Source organism: Camponotus floridanus, unplaced genomic scaffold, assembly GCF_003227725.1.
Source record: "Camponotus floridanus strain SB8 unplaced genomic scaffold, Cflo_v7.5 scaffold94, whole genome shotgun sequence".
Lineage (NCBI taxonomy): Eukaryota > Metazoa > Arthropoda > Insecta > Hymenoptera > Formicidae > Camponotus > Camponotus floridanus.
Genome location: NW_020229865.1, coordinates 699,430 through 722,131, shown reverse-complemented (window position 1 = coordinate 722,131; position 22,702 = coordinate 699,430). Strand labels below are relative to the sequence as shown.

General features: G+C 34.2%; 1 protein-coding gene across 1 annotated transcript in view; it reads right to left on the bottom strand.

Annotated features, from left to right (window-relative positions):
- Positions 1–22,702, bottom strand: part of LOC109609933 (protein expanded-like) — a 448,580-nt gene that overhangs the window by 72,715 nt on the left and 353,163 nt on the right. The gene's annotated exons all lie outside the window — the stretch shown is intronic.

Below are 22,702 nucleotides of genomic sequence, written 5' to 3'. Positions count from 1 at the left end.
TACACAACTTTGAAATCGTGCATGGACAATATGCAATTTATTCAAAAACTTTTATTACAACCAATTTAAAACTTAAAGTCTCCTCTTCAAAGTGCTATTTTAAAATTTATGCTATGATTTTTTTCGCCGAGTTATTCCACTTTGAAATGAACCATGCATTTTCGACACTTTTTCCAAAAAATGAAGTTTACCGCCGACATTAGCATTACCCAATGTGCACCACGTGGAGGTTGCCGGTCGGATTTGCACATCGTGTGTGTGTGTGTGTGTGTGTGTGCGCTCGCGCGCGCGTAAGTGTGTATGTGCGTGTGCGCGTGTATGTGTGTGCATGCGTGCGTTTGTGTGTGCGTGTGCGCGCGCGCGTGCGCGTGTGTGTATGTATGTATGTATGTTGGCCTCACTGTTTAAAACCGAGTGTTACCACCTCTTTGCCGAATAACTTCTTGACATCGAACTCGCATATTGATGCAACGGCGTATGTCATCCTGAGTAATCTCATGCCAAATTTGTTGGAGGGCGACAGTCATCTCTTCTAAGTTCGTTGGTTGTACTTCGAGATTTCTCAGACGACGAGCAAGCATGTCCCAAACATGTTCGATCGGATTTAGGTCTGGACTCATAGCAGGATGATTAAGAAGCGTAATGTTGTTTTCTCGGAAGAATCGGATGGTATACTGAGCGGTATGTGGACGGGCATTATCTTGCATAAAGATAAATTCTTGCCCCATAACATCCATCATAGGTAACATGTAAGGACGCAATATTTCGTCGACATACCGTTGTGCAGTACCGTTGTCCTGGTGGCGGCACTAGAACGAGTTCTGTACGGTGGAAGCTCGAAATACCCGCCCAAACGATTACGGAACCTCCGTGAAATTCTCTTACTGGAACAATATGACGTTGTTGGTATCGTTCTCCTCGTCGTCGCCAAACACGTTCACGTCGGTCATTTCCATATAGGCAAAATCGTGATTTATCAGTAAATAACACGTGATTCCACTGTCTTGGATTCCATCTCACATGTGTGCGTGCATATCGTAAACGCGCACGACGATGATTTAAAGTCAACGCTGGTGCTGGAGCACGTTGACATGACCGCAATCCAACGTTTCTTAGGCGTCTTCTAATGGTAGACACACTGAGATTCCCACAGACTTCTCTTACTTCATCTCTGACTTGCTGTGATCACTGGATTGTTCACAACATGGCGAATTATTGCTCTGTCGGTTCTTCGATCTATTATACGTCTACGGCCTTGGCCTTGACGTCTTTGAAAATCGTTGGTCTCTTGATAACGTGACTATGTACGACTTATCACCGATTGACTAACACCCAAACACCTTGCAACATAACATTGACTGTTACCTTCTTGTAGAAGAGTAACAATCTGAATTGCTTGAATTTCCGTTAGCTGTCTTGGCATTTTCGAAAATTCTCTTACTTTATCTCTGACTTGTCTTGCTGTGATCACTGGACTGTTCACAAAATGCTTTAACCGTCTTCGCTTTGTTAAAGCCCAATTGTTTGATTACATTAAACTGTATTTTGTAGCACCAGATTTCTTAATTTCTGAGTTGGACTAATTCGCTATGTTATGTCAAGAAGTTATTCGGCAAAGAGGTGGTAACACTCGGTTTTAAACAGTGAGGCCAACATACACACATACATACACACGCACACACGCGCGCGCGCGCGCGCGCACACACACACACACCCAAACGTACGCATGCACACACATACACGTGCACACGCACATACACACTTACGCGCGCGCGCACACACAAACACGATGTGCAAATCCGACCGGCAACCTCCACGTGGTGCACATTGGGTAATGCTAATGTCGGCGGTAAACTTCATTTTTTGGAAAAAGTGTCGAAAATGCATGGTTCATTTCAAAGTGGAATAACTCGGCGAAAAAAAATCGTAGCATAAATTTTAAAATAGCACTTTGAAGAGAAGACTTTAAGCTTTAAATTGGTTCTAATAAAAGTTTTTGAATAAATTGCATATTGTCCATGCACGATTTCAAAGTTGTGTATTTTTTTGAATTTTTTCACCGTTACGTACAAAGCGCCATCTGTTGGGAAGAAATCATTTTCGATTAAAACGGTTTATGTGTTTTATAACTGAGACTTTACCCTTTAAAATGCTTGTTTATTTTTTTTTCTATGATAATTTCCCGCGATGTTATATAAGTTTCAATTTTGGGTATTTTTCGCAAAGTTAAAAGTGATCCCCTAATTTTGATGCCGAGTGTATATACAGGGTGCTTCCGCAACATACAGATCCGTAAGTCGGGTTGCCTATCTGACGATCGATCTTCTTTTACCGACCTCGCATAATTGAAAAATAATAAAATCAGAGGATCGATGTAATTTTTTTTGGAAATCACTTTTCCGATGATTCGGAGAGTAAGGAAAAATTTTATGCGGAGGATTGCTTTATGTTTAGAAGAGAATGGTGGTTATATTGAGCATATATTGTAACTATTAAAAAATAGTGTTTTGTTTAAATTCATTATATTGTTTAAATTCATTATATTTTATCTATGTTATTATATTTCAATTGTGTCATTTGTCATGTTATTAATGTTATTTAAATTATTTATGTTATTAAATATAATGTTATTTATGTTATTAAATATTACAATTATACTATATCAATGTTAAAAGCTGATTTCACTTTCCTCATTCCCTACGAATTTGCATTCAAGGTATCAAGGAATTTTTTCACTTTTCACAAAAAAAAATTACATCGACCCTCTGATTTTATTATTTTTTAATTATGCGAGGTCGGTAAAAGAAGATCGATTGTCAGATAGGCAACCCGACTTACGGATCTGTATGTTGCGGAAGCACTCTGTATATATATTTATATATAGAGTAAGAAAGAAATAAAGTATATACCACATCAAATAAATTATAGACGCCATTACAAGTGTCAAACAAGACGCGCGCGCGCGCGCACATACACACACACGCATACGCGCGCGCACACATACACACACACACATAGGATAGAAATAAAGTACTCTGCCGGTCGTGTTTCGTTTCCTTGAAGTAACGAAGAAACAGAGGTAAACATAGAAGTACTTCTACGTTTATCTGTTTTTACCTTATTTCAAAGAGAGAGAGAGAGAGAGAGAGAGAGAGAGAGAGGAAGAGAGAGAGAGAGAATATTTTTATTTATAATTTACGCGCGCGCGCGCGCTTGTGTGTGTATATATGTGTGTATACATATATACAGGGTGACCCATTTTAACTTAGGCAGCCAAATAACTCAAAAAATAAGCACACTACGAAAAAAGGTTAGAATCAAAATTTCGTCATTTCGAGGGGGACGTACAATGACGTTAAAATCAGCCCCCCCACCCCTCCCCCTGGGCGGTGAGGGGGGGCAAGTTTGAAATCTTAAATGGGAACCCCTATTTTTCATTGCATATTCTTGTAGCTTATCTCGAGAGCTTTCCAAAACACTATAATTAAGTACCTTTTCATTAAGTACTTTTTGAGTTATAAGGCTTGAAATAATTTCTTAATTTTACATAAACCATAAAATATCTAGTAAACCATTCATTTTTCGATTATCTTACCTTCATACTTTTATGTACAAAATAATGAGAGGAATCAATTGGTGTAAAGAAAACACATAGTTGTTTCTAAGAAAAAATATGTAATTTGCAATTAACAATTCCATATTTTTCCTTAAAAACAACTGTATGTTTTCTTTACACCAATTGATTCCTCTCATTATTTTGTACATAAAAGTATGAAGGTAAGATAATCGAAAAATGAATGGTTTACTAGATATTTTATGGTTTATGTAAAATTAAGAAATTAATTCAAGCCTTATAACTCAAAAAGTACTTAATAAAAAGGTACTTAATTATAGTGTTTTGGAAAGCTCTCGAGATAAGCTACAAGAATATGTAATGAAAAATAGGGGTTTCCATTTAAGATTTCAAACTTGCCCCCCTCACCGCCCAGGGGGAGGGGTGGGGGGGCTGATTTTAACGTCATTGTACGTCCCCCTCGAAATGACGAAATTTTGATTCTAACCATTTTTTCGTAGTGTGCTTATTTTTCGAGTTATTTGGCTGCCTAAGTTAAAATGGGTCACCCTGTATATATATAAAACTTTTAATTACTAACCTTTCTGATATTCTGTCGTGGTCCCGGCTTCGCCGTATTTTTATTATCCATCGCCAATGGCAACGGCGGTAGCATCATCGTTGTCATCAGCGTCGTCGCCACCGCCGTCGGCGTACCAGCTTTCTGCCCCAGTCTCCTGTACCCTGCAGCGGGTATACTTCCCTCGCTTTTTGCTGAAAATAAATATTTATATCTATTCATTTTACAGGAAATTTGTGAATAAGCAAATGAGAGGGGAAGACAGAAAGAGAGAGTAAATTTTAACATATTCACCAACTCTTTATATTATTATTTGAGAATAAAAGTACTTACATCTACCCATTATTCTTCGCTTGCGAGGTTCGAAGACGGTTCGAAGTTGCACGGTTCGAAGACGAAGGACGACTGCCAGACACAACGCACAGTATGAGTGCTCGGGCCGAAAGCGTTGAGCGCACCACGTGAACAGTTGTTGACCGTTTTTATTTGTTTAAACGTAACTTGATCAATGTTCTCTTTTTTCCAGCGAGCTCGAAGAAAAACTGAAAGAGCTTATTTTTTCTGATAGCCGCTTGGTCGTAAAAAATTACAATTTTTATTTTGCTACAGTTTTAATTTTATATATTTGTAACGATGCGCTCGCGCATCATTCCGTTTTCTTGTCAGCATTTAATAAAATCTATTTTTCTCTACTCGCTTGTCTAAACGCACCCGCTAATTTCTCGCTATACACTTGTTATCTCGCTCGCAACCATGCATGCTCGCACGCTTGCTGTCTCGCTTACTCTCACCGCTTTGCGCTTGCTGTCTCGCTCTCTCTCGCTCTGTCCGAATATTCGCGAATTTTCGCAGTCGTGCCCCACCTGAGTGCGTCGCCAGATAGGGGATCTCCGGCCGAGTATAAGAGCCGGCACAACCAGTGCATCAAGGCCAGATCCTGACCAGATCTCGCCCGGGCCGAGGTGCTCCTCGGCTCGACCGGGTGTCTCCGGCTTCCTGAAATCGCTCCAGGTCGAGGCGTTCCTCGATCCGCCGGGTGTCTCCGGCTTCCCGAAACCGCTCCAGATTGAGTTGTCTCTCGACTTTCGCCGAGTGACTCCGGCTCCCGTACCAGTCCCGGTCGAGGTGTTACTCGATTTACCGGGTGTCTCCGGCTTCCCGAAGCCAATCCTGGTCGAGGTGTCTCTCGACTCCCGCCGAATAACTCGGGCTCCTGTGTCAGTCTCAGTCGAGGTGTTCCTCGATCCACCGGGTGTCTCCGGTCTCTCCTGATCCAGTCCGAGACGACTTGTCGTCCGACCCACCGGGTATCTCCGGTTTCCCTGTACGTGTCTCAGTCGAGGCATTGCCCGACTGCACGGAGTGTCGCCGGCATCTCTGAGCCGTCCTGACAGCCCCGTCGACAACTCTAGCTCTAGGTTCCGTGTCCGTCCCGAGTACCTGTCCCGATTTCTTGTCCGTAGTTTAAGTCCGCGATTCTGTGATCGTCTGTTAGTCTATACGCGTTTCCTGTACGCCCGCTAGATAATACCTGTACGCGCCGGATTTACCGTTTTTTTTTCTATTAAACACCGTATATTTTCTAGTTTAATTATTATACAAACAAACACACCGACATTTATACTTTAGCATACACACACCGACATTTATACTTTCGCATATACATATTGTACATACTTCATTCAATAAACACACATCTAGTCTTAGTAAAATAATCACATAGGTTGATTTATTTCCCCCCCTTCGCTCGAATCCTGGCTATCCGACGAGCCGGAGCGTCGAGAAAGGTGGACCGTTTCATATTTAAAATAATTTTAATGAATTAATGACAATTTTGTGATCAAAATGACACCAAACATGGTACAAATCGGGTCATTTTTAATTAAATTAATTACTGTACAAAATTTTAATTATATATTAATTAAAAATCACTCGATTTATGTCGTATTTGGTATCATTTTAACCGCAATAATCTCATTAATTCATTGCAATTATTTTTAAATCGGAAAAGAGCGAAATAAAAATTTTAATTTTTATGATATTCAAATCCCTAACAGTTGTTATAGATAAGGAAAGGTCTCCGATTCGAAACGAGAGCGAGAAGGAATAAGGACCAAGCGAGATAACGAGACATCGAAGAGTTCCGAAGTCTCGCTCGCCAGGCTCACTTTTTCTTATCTTCGTATGTATACATGTCAACTTATTACGGAAAATAAAATTTTTATATTTCGCATTTCTTCGATTTGAAAATAATTGTAATAGATTAATGACGATTTTGCGATTAAAATGACACGAAACATGACATAAATCGGGTCATTTTTAATTAAATTAATTACAAAATTTTAATTATGTATTTAATTAAAAATCACTCGATTTACTTCGTGTTTGGTATCATTTTAACCGCAATAATCTCATTAATTCATTGCAATTATTTTCAAATTTTTTTTCAGATTTTTAATTAAATACATAATTAAAATTTTGTAATTAATTTAATTAAAAATGGCCCGATTTATGTTATGTTTGGTGTCATTTTAATCGCAAAATTGTCATTAATCTATTACAATTATTTTTAAATCGAAGAAATGCGAAATATAAAAATTTTATTTTCCATAATAAATTGACATGTATACCTACGAAGATAAGAAAAAGTGAACCTGGCGAGCGAGACGTCGGAACTCTTTCATGTCTCGTCATCTCGCTTGCTCCTTATTTCTTCTCGCTTCGAATCAGAGACCTTTCCTTATCTATAACTGTTAGGGAATTAAATATCATAAAAATTAAAATTTTTATTTCGCTCTTTTTCGATTTGAAAATAATTACAATGAATTAATGAGATTATTGCGGTTAAAATGACACCAAACACGACATAAATCGAATGATTTTTAATTAAATATAGAATAAAATTTTGTAATTAATTTAATTGAAAATGACCCGATTTATGTCATGTTTGGTGTCATTTTAATCGCAAAATTTTCATTAATCTATTGCAATTATTTTCAAATCAAAGAAATGCGAAATATGAAAATTTTATTTTCTATAGTATCGCGGAATCAGGCTGCGCAGCGGCTGTAATATATATATTTACTGAGCAATGATGCCAGAATGGATACGCTAACAACAGCAAATTATTTCGCATGGAGTTTAGCTCGACGCCTCTCGACCCTCGACTGTTAGGTTCCTGTTTCCACAGGAACGCCGAGCTATATTCTATGCGAAATAATTTGCTGTTACCAGCGTATCCATTCTGGCATCACTGTTACTGAGCGACAACACTTGTTGTGCCGTACGCGTAAGAAGTAATGCGGGAAAAGTCGATCGTAACAAATTACGTTATTAATAAGAAATAACGAACATTATATATATTTACTCAGTATTTCTTGAGTATTTATTTTATTGTGTACAATGGTGGTGAAATATAATGCAAAACGTTTACCTCTGCTCGCCGACTTTCTACAAAAGAAGGATGGTTTAAAAGGTGAGTACTTTTATGTAAAAAATTTTAATTATTTAAAAATGAGGCAAATTAAATGAAATTGTAATTTATTATTCGAGAGCTAAACTACAAAAGATAATTTTATAAAAATGCTCCTTTTCTTAACGATGAGTTTGAAGCGCTTCCAAAAAATAGTTAATAATTGTATATCACACTGTAGCTGTAATTTTTTATTTCTTCAGTCATGCACTTTTGAAGAATTTCAAAAAATTAGGAAATTCTGAACATTCTTTAAGAACGCATAATAAAATAAAATATAAAGTTATAGCTTACATTCAACGTAGAATGATTTTTTTATTTTTTATAGTTTTCTCAAATCTACTATTGAGAAATAAATCTACTATTGAGAAATAAATATTGAATTGCTGCTTGTGATGTAATCTTTGAATTATAATTCACATTTAATTTGAAAATAATTTGTCACAAAACATTCTAAATCATCATATATATATATATATATATATATATATATATATATATATATACATATACACATATACAGGGTGGGGCATTTATCTTGAGACAAGATAATATCTCGATTGGAGTCGATTATTTTGAAAAAAGTTTTAGACAAAAGTTGTATGGTTTCAAGGGGGACATAAGATGGTGTTATTAGTTTGATCTTGAAGAGCCACCTGAAGGACACGCGAAGGTCAGCTCCAACTTTTTAAATGGGACACCCTATATGCTTTTGCATATTCTTGTAGCTCATCTCAAGAGCTTTCCAAAACACTATAATTAAGTTAGTTTTCATTAAGTACTTTCCAAGTTATGAGGCTTGAAATCATTTTTTAATTTTACATAAACCGTAAAATATCTTGTAAAATATTCATTTTTCGATTATTTTACCTTAATACTTTTATGTACAAAATAATGAGAGGAATCAATTGGTGGAAAGAAAAGACATAGTTATTTTTAAGAAAAAATATGTAATTGTTAATTGCAAATTACATTTTTTTTTTTTCGAAACAACTATGAGTTTTCTTTACACCAATTGATTTTTGCGTGTCCTTCAGGTGGCTCTTCAAGATCAAACTAATGACACCATTTTATGTCCTCCTTGAAACCATACAATTTTTGTCTAAAACTTTTTTCAAAATAATCGACTCCAATCGAGATATTATCTTGTCTCAAGATAAATGCCCCACCCTGTATATATATATATATATATATATATATATATATATATATATATATACATATATATACATATATATATACAAGATGTCCTGGACCACCTGTACACTCCTTTTCTTTCAAAAACTATGCATTTTAGAGAAAAACGTTTTCGACAAAAATTGTATGATTTTGAGGGGAACATAAGATGGTGTCATTGATTTGATCTTGGATAGCAGCGTTAAGGTCAAGTCAAGGACACCTTTAATTTCTTAAATGAAACCACCTATTTTTTATTGCAATATTTATTGCATTATAGCTTAAGTCGAAAGCTTTCCAAAACACTATAATAAAGTATTTTTTCATTGAGTACTTTTCCAGTTATGAGGCTTGAAATAACATATTTTGCGTTTCAATTTTACATAAACCATAAAATATCTAGCAAAATATTCATTTTTTTATTATCTTACATTAATACTTTTATGTACAAAATAATGAGAGGAATTAATTAGTGTAAAGAAAACACACAGTTGTTTTTAAGAAAAAATATGGAATTGTTAATTGCAAATTACATATTTTTTCTTAGAAACAACTATGTGTTTTCTTTACACCAATTGATTCCTCTCATTATTTTGTACATAAAAGTATGGTAAGATAATCGAAAAATGAATGGTTTACTAGATATTTTATAGTTTATGTAAAATTAAGATATTATTTTAAGCCTCATAAATCGAAAAATACTCAATGAAAAAATACTTTATTATAGTATTTTGGAAAGCACACGACATAAGCTATAAGAATATGCAATAAAAAATAGATAGTTCTATTTAAGAAATTAAAAATGTCCTTGACCTGACCTTAACGATGCCATCCAAGGTTAAATCAATGATACTATTTTATGTTCCCCTCAAAACCATACAATTTTTATCGAAAACGTTTTTCTCTAAAATGCTTAGTTTTTGAAAGAAAAGGGGTGTACGGGTAGTGACACCCTATATATATATATATACAGGGTCTACCAAAAGTGTGGAAACCCCTAAATATCTCGGAAAATATACGTTTTACAGAAAAGTGTTTCCAACAAAAGTTGTAGGGTTTAAGAAGATCTATATACTGATTCTATCAGTTTGACCTTGGATGGCGTCGTCAAGGTCAGGTCAAGGTCACATTGACTTTTTTAAATGACACCCCCTACATTTGATTGCATATTCTTATAGCTTAATTCAAGAGCTTTCCAAAACACTATAATAATGTTCATTTTTATTAAGTACTTTGCGAGTTATGAGGGTTGAAATAATTTCTTAATTTTACATAAACCATAAAATATCTAGTAAACCATTCATTTTTCGATTATCTTACCTTCATACTTTTATGTACAAAATAATGAAAGGAATCAATTGGTGTAAAGAAAACATACAGTTGTTTTTAAGAAAAAATATGGAATTGTTAATTGCAAATTACATATTTTTTCTTAGAAACAACTATGTGTTTTCTTTACACCAATTGATTCCTCTCATTAATTTGTACATAAAAGTATGAAGGTAAGATAATCGAAAAATGAATGGTTTACTAGATATTTTATGGTTTATGTAAAATTAAGAAATTATTTCAACCCTCATAACTCGCAAAGTACTTAATAAAAATGAACATTATTATAGTGTTTTGGAAAGCTCTTGAATTAAGCTATAAGAATATGCAATCAAATGTAGGGGGTGTCATTTAAAAAAGTCAATGTGACCTTGACCTGACCTTGACGACGCCATCCAAGGTCAAACTGATAGAATCAGTATATAGATCTTCTTAAACCCTACAACTTTTGTTGGAAACACTTTTCTGTAAAACGTATATTTTCCGAGATATTTAGGGGTTTCCACACTTTTGGTAGACCCTGTATATATGTATATGTTATATATGTTATTATTTTTATACATGGTGATTAGAAAGATGTTTTGTGAAAAATTATTTTCAAATTAAATATAAATTTTTATTCAAGGATTACATCCCAAGAAGGAACTTTTAAAATATTTATTTCTCAATAGTAGATTTGAGATAACCATGAAAATTAAAAAAATAATTCTATGTTAAATTTCAGCTGTAGCTTTTTATTTTTTTAATAATGCCTTTTTAAGAATTTTCAGAATTTTCTAATGTTTTGAAATTCTTCAAAAGTGTGACTGAAGAAATAAAATATTACAGCTAAAGTTTTATATACAATTATTAACTATTTTTTGGAAGCGCTTCAAACTAATCGTTGAGAGGGGAGCATTTTTATTAAATCACTTTTTGTAGCTTAATTCTCGAATAATTAATTACAATTTAATTTAATTTGCCTTCTTTATAAATAATTAAAATTTTTACAAAAACATCTTATTGAGGCACACTGTACATTTATACAAATTAGTATATAAAAACTGAAAAAAATGATATTTAAATAAATTTAGAATTATTGCTAATAATTATTGTTATATTTTAATATGCAGAGTTAGGCATTTAAAGTATTACAAGTTATGTTTCAAAATACACATTATAACAAAAATATTTCCTCAAATATTATTTGTCTCAAAGGAAAATATAAAAAGGAACCATTGATTTGATATTAGACAGTCGTTTGAAAATGATATGAAGGTTATCTTTAATTTCTTAAATGGGAACCCCATTTTTCATTACATTTTCTTGTATTTTACGTTTAGAGCTATTCAAAACACTATAATATAGTATGTTTTCATATAGTATTTTTCGAGTTATGAGGCTTGAAATAATTTTTTAATTTTACATTTCCTTACATTTCTTTACTTTTATTTCTTTTCTTTACATTTCTTTATTTTTACATAGAACATGTCTAGAAGTGGCTTATATGCCTTTTGACTGGGTACGAGCCACTTTTAGAGGCACTTTTCCTATCTTAAAAAGGGTATGTTAAGTCGATAACTCGTAATATCTCGAAGCGTTGAAGCCTCTTTATAATGATGCTGATTGGCTGACGCGCGTTTCGAGGTTCGAGTGTAAAGATGGCATCGACTTCGCTACGACTGTGTATTGTGAGGTTATATTTATGACGTATGTACATTTAGTACGTAATAAGTGTCTAGAAAGTGATATCTATTTAGAAATTGATATAAATAAATAGGAAAAAGAAGGAAAGTTAAATAAAGAAGGTACGTATTATGTATATACAGGGTGTCCCTGAGCATGTGCTCACTCACTTGTAACAAGGTTAGCTTTATTTAATTTACTGCGCTTGGTAGAGCGCAGTAAATTAAATAAAGAAATCCTATTCTATGTAACGATTTTTGTAATAACAATCGAAATATTAATTATTGAAATCGGACGAATGAGAGAAGCGTTCGAGCGCTCAAGCTATAGCACGGCCCACTGTGTCAAACATTGCCTGCCAGCACGCGGCGGGAGGAGGGACCGCCGTTACTCGTGGTTACCGCTATCACCGCCATTTTCACGTTTCACTGCATTGCGTCAAGACTCGCATCTCACGTCTCATTTCTGGCATTGTTTGTGATTATAATTAATTTATGTATGATATGTATAACACAATAAAAAGACGAAACTGAATTAGATTTAGACGCTATAAATAAGATATGAAAAAGAAAGAAATGTAAAGAATCTATCGTGAATTTATGATAAGTTTTCGATTAATGTATTATTTACAATTAATAGATAGCTTTTTCGATTTCTTTTGCTTCTTTTGTCAGGGCTACAACAAATATTCGTATAAAAATATTCGAACATCATATCATATCAAAATAAACCATCCATTAATATAAAAATGATGCAAGAAGCATTTTCCGTAATATACTTTTCGATATATGACATAACAAATATAATTTGCAATTGTGTGAAAAAAGAATCGTGCTTCGTTCATATCATTTTTCAAATAAAATTATTTCATGGCAAGGAAACATACTATCGTTTCCACACCACCTTGAGATAGTACGAGGGAGGCACTTTGAGCATTTGTTGCATTAAATGATAAGAATGGATTAGGCCTATTGGGGAAACCATTAAAAAAAACGCGCCAAGCTATCTATCTCAAGGTGGTGTAGAAACGATAGTATGTTTCCTTGCTACAAAATAATTTTATTTGAAAAATGATATGAACGAAGCACGATTCTTTTTTCACACGATTGCAAATTATATTTGTTATGTCATATATCAAAAAGTATATTACAGAAAATGCTTCTGTATCATTTTTATATTAATGGATGGTTTATTTTGATATGATGTTCGAATATTTTTATTAATGGATGGTTTATTTTGATATGATGTTCGAATATTTTTATGTTTCAAATATTTGTTGTAGCCCTGACAAAAGAAGCAAAAGAAATCGATAAAAAAAGCTGTTATCTATTAATTGTAAATAATACATTAATCAAAAACTTATCATAAATTCACGATAGATTCCTTACATTTCTTTATTTTTCATATCTTATTTATAGCATCTAAATCTAATTCAGCTTCGTCTTTTTATTGTGTTATACATATCTCTTATCATACATAAATTAATTATAATCGCATGCCAGAAATGAGACGCGAGATGCGAGTCTTGACGCGATGCAGTGAAACGTGAAAATGATGATAGTGGTAACCACGAGTAGCGCTGTCCCTCCTCCTGCCGCATGCCGGCAGGCAGTGTCTGACACGGTGGGCCGTGCTGTAGCACAAGCGCTCGAGCGCTTCTCGCATTCGTCCGATTTCAATAATTAATATTTCGATTGTTATTACAAAAATCATTACATAAAATAGGATTTCTTTATTTAATTTACTGCGCTCTACCTTCTTACAAGTGAGTGAGCACATGCTCAGGAACACCCTGTATAATAAATATATGTATAATATAACATTTATTTATAAAAACAAATATTTTTAATTGTTAAAATCCTAGATAGTACAACATATTCTTTGACGATTTTATTTTAGATCAAATATTTTCAATATATATACAGGGTGGGGAAAAAGTATGGAAGCAAACAATTATTTCCGAAACTATTCATTTTTCGACAAAATGTCTTAGACATAATTTTTATGGTATGAAAAGATGTATTATGTGGCATAGACGGCATGACCCTGAAATGATCCTTACGAGCTGCATACAAATAACGTAAAAAATTTCAAATGGAACTCATCAGTTTTTGTTACAGATTCTTGTAGCTGATGTCGAAACGTTTACAAAACACTGCATATGAGCCCCATTCCCTTAAAAACACTCCCAGTTACGAAACAATTGTGATAATTCGTATTTCCTACTTTTGGCTTATCCTTTACGGAACCTGTTTCATTAAATCGTTGAATTGTCTTAGCAACGGTAGATCTTACTATGCCCGGTTGTCCGATTCGAAAAGTTTCATTAAACAAAATTGTAACTTCATCGTGAGTTCTTTCATTCTCACCCCAACCACGCATCATCAACAGCGATATTCGCTCTCGTTCTGTTAATCGGGCCATCGTGAAAATAACATTTGAAATTACAGAAATGAAAATCAGTAACAATTTCTATGATAGAAAATGACAAAAATAGCAAATTTTCAAAACACAATATCCGAAACTTGTATGCCAATTGACACTACTTTTTTAAGGATAAAATAAATGATAATAATAAATAAGGTAGCGATGATCAAGAAATCAAAAAAATTCTATGAATACTCATAGACAGTGTATCATATGACAACAGGTACAATTACATGTTATTAGTGGACGCAACTGAACGTCATGATACGAAATCAGTAAGCAATGTCAATGTGCATACAAATTGTTTGTATCACAATTGTTTCGTAACTGGGAGTGTTTTTAAGGGAATGGGGCTCATATGCAGTGTTTTGTAAACGTTTCGACATCAGCTACAAGAATCTGTAACAAAAACTGACGAGTTCCATTTGAAATTTTTTACGTTATTTGTATGCAGCTCGTAAGGGTCATTTCAAGGTCATGCCGTCTATGCCACATTATACATCTTTTCATACCATAAAAATTATGTCTAAGACATTTTGTCGAAAAATGAATAGTTTCGGAAATAATTGTTTGCTTCCACACTTTTTCCCCACCCTGTATATATATATATATATATATATATATATATATATATATATATATATATATACTGTATATATATATATACTGTATATATATATATATATATATATATATATATTGATTATGTATCTTCTATGTGTGTGTGTGTGTGTGTGTGTGTGTGTGTGTGTAATCATGAATAATCATGAAATTGTGTTTTAAATGATACATATGATGTGCCAGACACATCTATATTTTTCTGTTATCTACATGCTTCGATATGCGTGCGATAAAGAAACAGAAAGATGTTGTCTGATTTTAATATGTTAAACACAATTAAAAATTATTCTTTGTAACATGAATTATGCATATATACTATTGTCAATAATAGCGAAATTAAAATTGTCGGTATTATCGACAATTTTAATTACGCTTGGATGAAGGCGCTATCCCGTCGGAGTTTGATCGTCGTTTTAGGATCCCCTTAATTTATGCACAAAATAATGAGAGGAATCGATTGGTGTAAAGAAAAAACATAGTTATTTTTGAGAAAAAATATGTAATTATTAATTGCAAATTACATATTTTTTCTCCGAAACAATTATGTGTTTTCTTTACACCAATCGATTCCTCTCATTATTTTATGCATAAATGTATTAAGATAAGATAATCGAGAAATGAATATTTTACAAGATATTTTACGGTTTATGTAAAATTAAAAAATTATTTCAAGCCTTATAACTCGAAAAATACTCAATGAAAAAATATTGTGCTATAGTATTTTGGAAAGCTTTTAAGGCAAGCTACAAGAATATGTAAAAGTATATAGGGTGTCCTATTTAAAAGTAAACATGGAACGTGACCTTCCTGTGACCTTCAGGTGATTCTTCAATATCAAATTAATGGCACCATCTTATGTTCCCCTTCAAGCCATACAACTTTTGTCTGAAACATTTTTCTCAGAAACGTTTCGTTTTCGAGATATTTGACCATTTTTCCAGACTTTTCTAACACCCTGTATATTACAGACAGCGACGCGTTATATTAAACGAATTTGTTCTCGAAGCGTAGGTGATGCTAAATTATATCCCGTGGAGGTCTAGTAATCGCTCTGCTTCCAACAGTCAATTAAATATACTATAGTTATGCTATGCACAGCAGATCTAACAAATCGAGTAAAAATAATAAAATAAATACCGAAACATTACATATTGCACGTGAAGCTTTTTTTGTTTAAATTAATAATTAGAAGCATGGCTCACTAGATTCCGCGCTTTTTTACAATTAATAATATAGTATGCTGCTGTGCGCCTCATGTCTATTCGAGATTCGATGATGAACTGTATAAATATGTCCTCGGTTGTCAGGACGTAAACGTAGACTCAACCAAGGACATTGATTCAACGATAACAAATATATCAACGCGTGAACGAACGCCTTATATTTTTGATAAATTATCGATTAGCGTCGCAAATATATGATGCAAGCCTCTGTATTACTCTGCAAATTGAAGCTATTTTTTTGCGCTTGATAAATAACATTTCGAAGACAAGCCTTTTGCCCAACGAGGACTCCCTGTCCAAAATCTCAGATTCTTCCCAATTAAAATCGTGACCGAATTCCAGTCTGTGATTAGTTATAACCAAAGGTTGTAACGTATTTGATCGGATGTGATTTCGGTGTTCAGAAATTCGTTTTTTTAACTGTCTGCTAGTTTGGCTAACATATGACGCATCGCAATCATTACACGAAACTTTATACACTACATTGTTACACGAATCTTTTAGCATTATATCTTTATGGACATTGACAAAATTACGAACTTTATTTAATCCGAAATAAAAAACTTCCGTGTCATGATAGCGAAGAACTCGCTTAAATTGTTTCAAAAACGTTGGAATATATGAGATTGTGAAATATGAAGAGGGTCTCTTCTCAAAGTGGTTCTCGTCGGACTCCAAGCCTGTCCGATTCAAGGCCAATAGCAACTTCAGACGCTCTCGTATTACATGAAAAATGTATTATAAAATAGCCATTGTCTAAGAGGATGCCGACTATCAGCTCAAAGTTTTATTGATGGAATCTCGGATGCGACAATAAAAAGGCACGATTCACCAATCCTACGATTGTTCTCCTCTTATGGTATAGTGGATGATTTGACTTATAATTTAAATATCTTTCGGAAAAGATAGGTTTGTGATACCAATCGAAATCGATTAAATTATTGTTCACGATTATTGAAAATTAAGTTTATTATCAACTCCCTCCTCTAATGTGAATTGAAGCCTTGGGTGAAAAGAATTGAAAATATCCAAGACTTCATTAAACATAGAAGAGGGAGCCGCCAAAGCTATATCATCCACATACCTATAATAGAATGGTAGATTGAAGGGAACTCGTCCAATTGCTTTATTTTCCAAATCTTGCAGAATGATATCGGCAATGATGGGAGATAGGGGAGAACCTATCGAAGTTTGTTGGTATATTTTTCCATTAAAGGTGAAGAATAGAATTTAATATAAACCAAACTGCAGTCAAGAATTCGTCGCGGGAATGCTGCACTTTTCTTTTACTAAACATCATCTCTCTGAGATGCTATTCAACGCTAAATCTAATGGGATGTTAATAAAGAAAGAAACAACGATAATAATTTAAAGTGATCATTTGTGATCATTTAATTGTACACTTGATAGTTTTTTGACTAATTCAAAGCTATTGGCAACATGACTATGTGCCCTGGGGATAGCGTCATCGATGATGTTATGTAAAAATGCAGCTAATTAGGATAGAGGAGTGTTGATTGAAGAGACAATGACCCTAAATGGGTAGTTCGGCTTATGAATTTTTGGTAATCCATAAGCTCTCGGTAACACACCATGCAGTGCAGTTCAAACGCTTAAAGTCATATCGGAAATGTAGTTATGATTTTTCTATCTCACTAGCAACTCATGGAGACCATTAATCATTTTTCTAATCGAATGTTTACTTAAAACCAAATAGGTTTCGTCACTAAACATATCTGTTATCATTTTTAAATAAATCTTCCTGTCAAAGGCAATCGGAACATTTCTCTCATCCGCTCTTGTAAAAATGATGTTGGGATTTTCTCTTTAGAAATTTTTCTGTAGAGTTTGCCGCGCGAATAAGTGTCGCATCCGAGATTCCATCAAAAAAACTTTGAGCTGATAGTCGGCGTCGTCTTGGACAGTACCTCTTCTCTATTTTACATTTTCCATGTAATACGAGAGCGTCTGAAGTTGCTAGGCCTTGAATTGGACAGGCTTGGAGCCCGACAAAGATCCTAAAGAAAGACCCTCTTCATATTTCACAATCCCAACACATTCCAACGTTTTCGGAACAATTTAAGCGAATTCTTCGTAATCATGACATTATGAATTTCGTATTTTAAAGAAGCTTAAAGAAAAAGCTAAAGAGGCTTAAAGAAATTTCGTAATTTTGTCAAGGTCTATAAAGACATAATATCAAAAGATTCGTATAACAATGTAGTGTATAAAGTCTCATGCAATGATTGCGATGCGTCATGTGTCGGCCAAATTAGCAAACAGTTAAAAAAAACGAATTTCTGAACACCGAAATCACATCCAACGAAATACGTCACAATCTTCGGTTATAATTAATCACAGACAGGAATTTGATCATGATTTAAATTAGGAAGAATCTGAGATTTTGAACAGGGAGATCTCGTTGGGCAAAAGGCTTGTCTCTGAAATGCTGTTTATCAATCGTCAAAAAATAGCTTGAACTTGCAGAGTAATATAGAGGGCTTGCATCATACATTTGCGACGATAATCGATAATTTATCGAAAATATAAGGCGTTCGTTCACGTGTTGGTATGTTTCTTATAATTGAATCAACTGCGCATGTCCTTGCTTGAGTCTGTGTTTACGTCCTGACAACCGAGGACATATTTATACAGTTCGTCATCGAATCTCGAATCGACATGAAGCGCAAAGCGGCATAATATATTATTAATTGTAAAAAGCGCGGAATCTAGTGAGCCATGCTTCTAACTATTAATTTAAACAAAAAAAGCTGATTCACGTATAATATATTTCGGTATTTATTTTATTATTTTTATATATGTAGTGTAGATGCGGCGCTTCCAAATACCTTATCCGGAATTTCATGTTAAGTAAACTTTTGGTTAAGATATTTAATAAACTAAAGCCGTAATAAAAAATCTAAAGACACTTTTATTATCAAATGTGAATATAAGCTTTCGATTGCGACCTGTTTGAATAAAATCGGTGCAGTCAATCCTGAGAAATGATGATCGAATATCAGAATTGTGACATTTCTCGTTCTTTTCCTTTTCTTTTTCTTCATTTTCAGAAACTCACATACATATGCTCGCACGCACATATACAGTTTGTCCCTCAAGCGGCGTTCACATTGCTGCGTATATTGTTGCGATTATTGCTTCGATATGTACAATGCTTTAAGTGACAAAATATGTGTGCATATGCGTATGTATGTGTGATATGTATATGTATGTGTGTACGTACGTATGAAAGATAAATTTATCAAAGCATAGTGCAGAATAGTGTTACAAGGAATAGAAGTGACACATTAAGCAGTCGGGTTACTTTTTTAAAAACACAGATTTTAAGAAATAAATATCGTCGCTGAGTAATTATCGCATTGTCGCATCGTGTAGTAACTTGTCCGTGCGTGTTTCTTTTATCGAGTGATTTTTAGGTGCCAACAGTTATTATTCGACAGTGATTAATAGTGATTAGTGATAGAGTCATTATTAAATTTCTCGTCTCGTCGAGTGAGTAAATAAATGTGATTATGTTAAAGTTTATAAAAGAATGCAATTCATGAAAGAAGAAAAACTTTCAGTTAATAATTTAGTGTGGATTTCTGTCTTGTGCAACGTGATATCTACGTTAAATCTGAGAACGTACGATCTATCGGAAAATTTATTTCTTCTTCAAGTAATTACAGCAATACATCAGAAGTCATCGAACAAGGTAATAACTATTTTTTGACATTATGTGAAAACGGATCTCGGAAAGGACAGAGGGACAGTGTGTCTAAGAAAATTCGTGAAAAGAGAGGGGTTTTTAGTGGGTAGGGAATACCGAGTTGGTAATTCGACTTGGTACTCGAGTCCCACATAACTCACTGGATCGACCGGTAGGTATGCATAAAATGCATTTTCCCCTCTCTCGTAAAAAAAAAAATTACAGATGAGTGAGAGAATGAAAGAGAGAGAGAGAGAGAGAGAGAGAAAGAGAGAGAGAGAGACAGACAGACAGACAGACAGACAGACAGCAGACAGAGAGAGAATGTATGTGTTCGCATGTGTGTCTGTATGTGTATAGCTACCAGCTGATCGCAGCAGACGCCCCGCGTAAGCGCCCACGTCTGATGGGCTTCGCGTCACCCTTGCCTGCCTCTTGTATCCGACCCGTCATGCATTAACTACTTTCTTTCATAATTCGAAAACTAAGCTTCGGACGAAATTTTGCAAAAGGAAAAATCGTCTTAGAATTGACTCAACAATGTGTCATTTCACGGACACAGGGGTTATTTTGAATCACCCTATATATATATATATATATATATATATATATATATATATATATATATACAGGGTGAGGAAAAAGTACCGGGACACCTGAATAACTTCTGAACGGTTTGAGATATCGGATTGAAATTTACAAGGTTACAATGGTATCACACAATCTATCACATAACATCAAAAACGCCCATTTTGACACCCTCGGGGGGCGGGGGGAGGGAGGGCGAGAAAATTTTAAATGGAATGTAGGGTCGAGTGACGGTTCGTTTGAAAGAGCTTTTCGAGATGAGAACAACGCGATGTCGCCGAGGTCTCTACGATTTTTTTTCGCAGAGTTATGATCATTTAAATATTGAGTTTTCGCAGTAGCGGAGGGCCCACGACGAGGACGTGAGAAAGACTTTCCGCGGACACGTGTGGATAAAATTGCATGTAGGAAGGCATGTGGGGTGTGCGTGCTTGCGCAGTAATTAACGACTCCAAACCACCTCTGCTGTGTGCGTGCGTGTGTGTGTGTGTGTGTGTGTGTGTGTGTGTGTGCGCGCGTGCGTGCGTGCGTGCGTGCGTGCGTGTGTGTGTGTGTGTGTGTGTTTGGGTGCGTGTGCGTGTGCGTGATACAGTAAACTGTGATGAATGTTCAATGAATTAACTCGGGAAGCGATAATCGAACAGAACTTGGGTACGATCTGAGATTGAAATCAATTTTAACCGCGTTCGTGATCCAAACTTCGAGGAAGAACCTGGAAACGAAAAATTGAGAGCAAATGTGCTATCGATAAATGGCACTGTTACGGTTTTGGGAATAATTCATGCACACGCACACCCACCCACCCACACACACACACACACACACACACACACACACACACACACACACACACACACACACACACACAGCAGCAGCAGCAGCAGAGGTGGTTTGGAGTCGTTAATTACTGCGCAAGCAGGCACACCCCATGCCTTCCTACATGCAATTTTATCCACACGTGTCCTCGGAAAGTCTTTCTCACGTCCTCGTCGTGGGCCCTCCGCTACTGCGAAATCTCAATATTTAAATGATCATAATTCTGCGAAAAAAAATCGTAGAGACCTCGGCGACATCGCGTTGTTCTCATCTCGAAAAGCTCTTTCAAACGAACCCTCACTCGACCCCACATTTCATTTAAAATTTTCTCGCCCTCCCTCCCCCCGCCCCCCGGAAGTGTCAAAATGGCGTTTTTGGTGTTATGTAATAGATTGTGTGATACCATTGTAACCTTGTAAATTTCAATCCGATATCTTAAACCGTTCAGAAGTTATTTAGGTATCCCGGTACTTTTTCCTCACCCTGTATATATATATATATGTATAGTGTGTGTGTGTGTAGAAATTTACATATTTGACTACGCAATCATAATTATAATTACATAGACATTTATTACATTTGTCTGTGTAGATATAAATATAATTAACAAACTTAAATTAAACTTTTATGGTTATTATATTATTTACTTATTATTATACTTTATTATTATTATTATTTACTTATTATATACATCTGTTTAAGTTTTTGAATTTTTAACTTCTTTTTTTTCTCTTTAAACCTAGTAATGGCTAAATTTCGTTTAAGATAGAAATCTAATACAATGACAGAATTGCAGCATGTCTTATTTCAATTTAATTTGAACTTTTAAAATTTTCTTTGCTTCTTCATATGTGAAACACAATTTTATTTTATAACAAAGAATTATGCAATAATAATGAAATTTATAATAGTCAACATGTAATGATAAAAACTTAATTAAATCAATAATTTTTACGTGTAACATATAGTAATATATCGAATACCAATTAATAAATGATTTAGTAGTACAAAAGTGTAGTTGGCCTCGAAGTACTAAAAATGCATATATATTTTTTGCAGAAAAGATATATAAATAAATTTTACAAAAAGGTAGGAAATCAAAAAAAAATTTTATAAGGGTAAAAAAATACACCAAATAAAAAATATTCCATCTGATATACAACAAAACGTTTAATAAAAAAATATCCTTGTAATAAGTAATTTATAAAAATTTTCCTTCAAAAAATATATATAATTTTCCCCCAAAAAAATCAAAACTAAATATAAAATCAATAATTAATTAGCCAAGTACATTAAAGCAATTGATATGGATTTGTAATTTGAAATATTTGTCACAAATTCAATTTTGCATTTATGTGTTAGATTTTCGACAAAATGAAAATGATTTTCAAAATAAGTTCCAAATAAATTTGGAACTAAAAGATTAAAACCAAAACGACTTACAAAAACTTGACATGCTCGGGTCATATTATAATTCACATATTTCTATAATTGAAATTAATTACAGGTATATAATTCGCAAACTTTGTAAAATTATATGTAC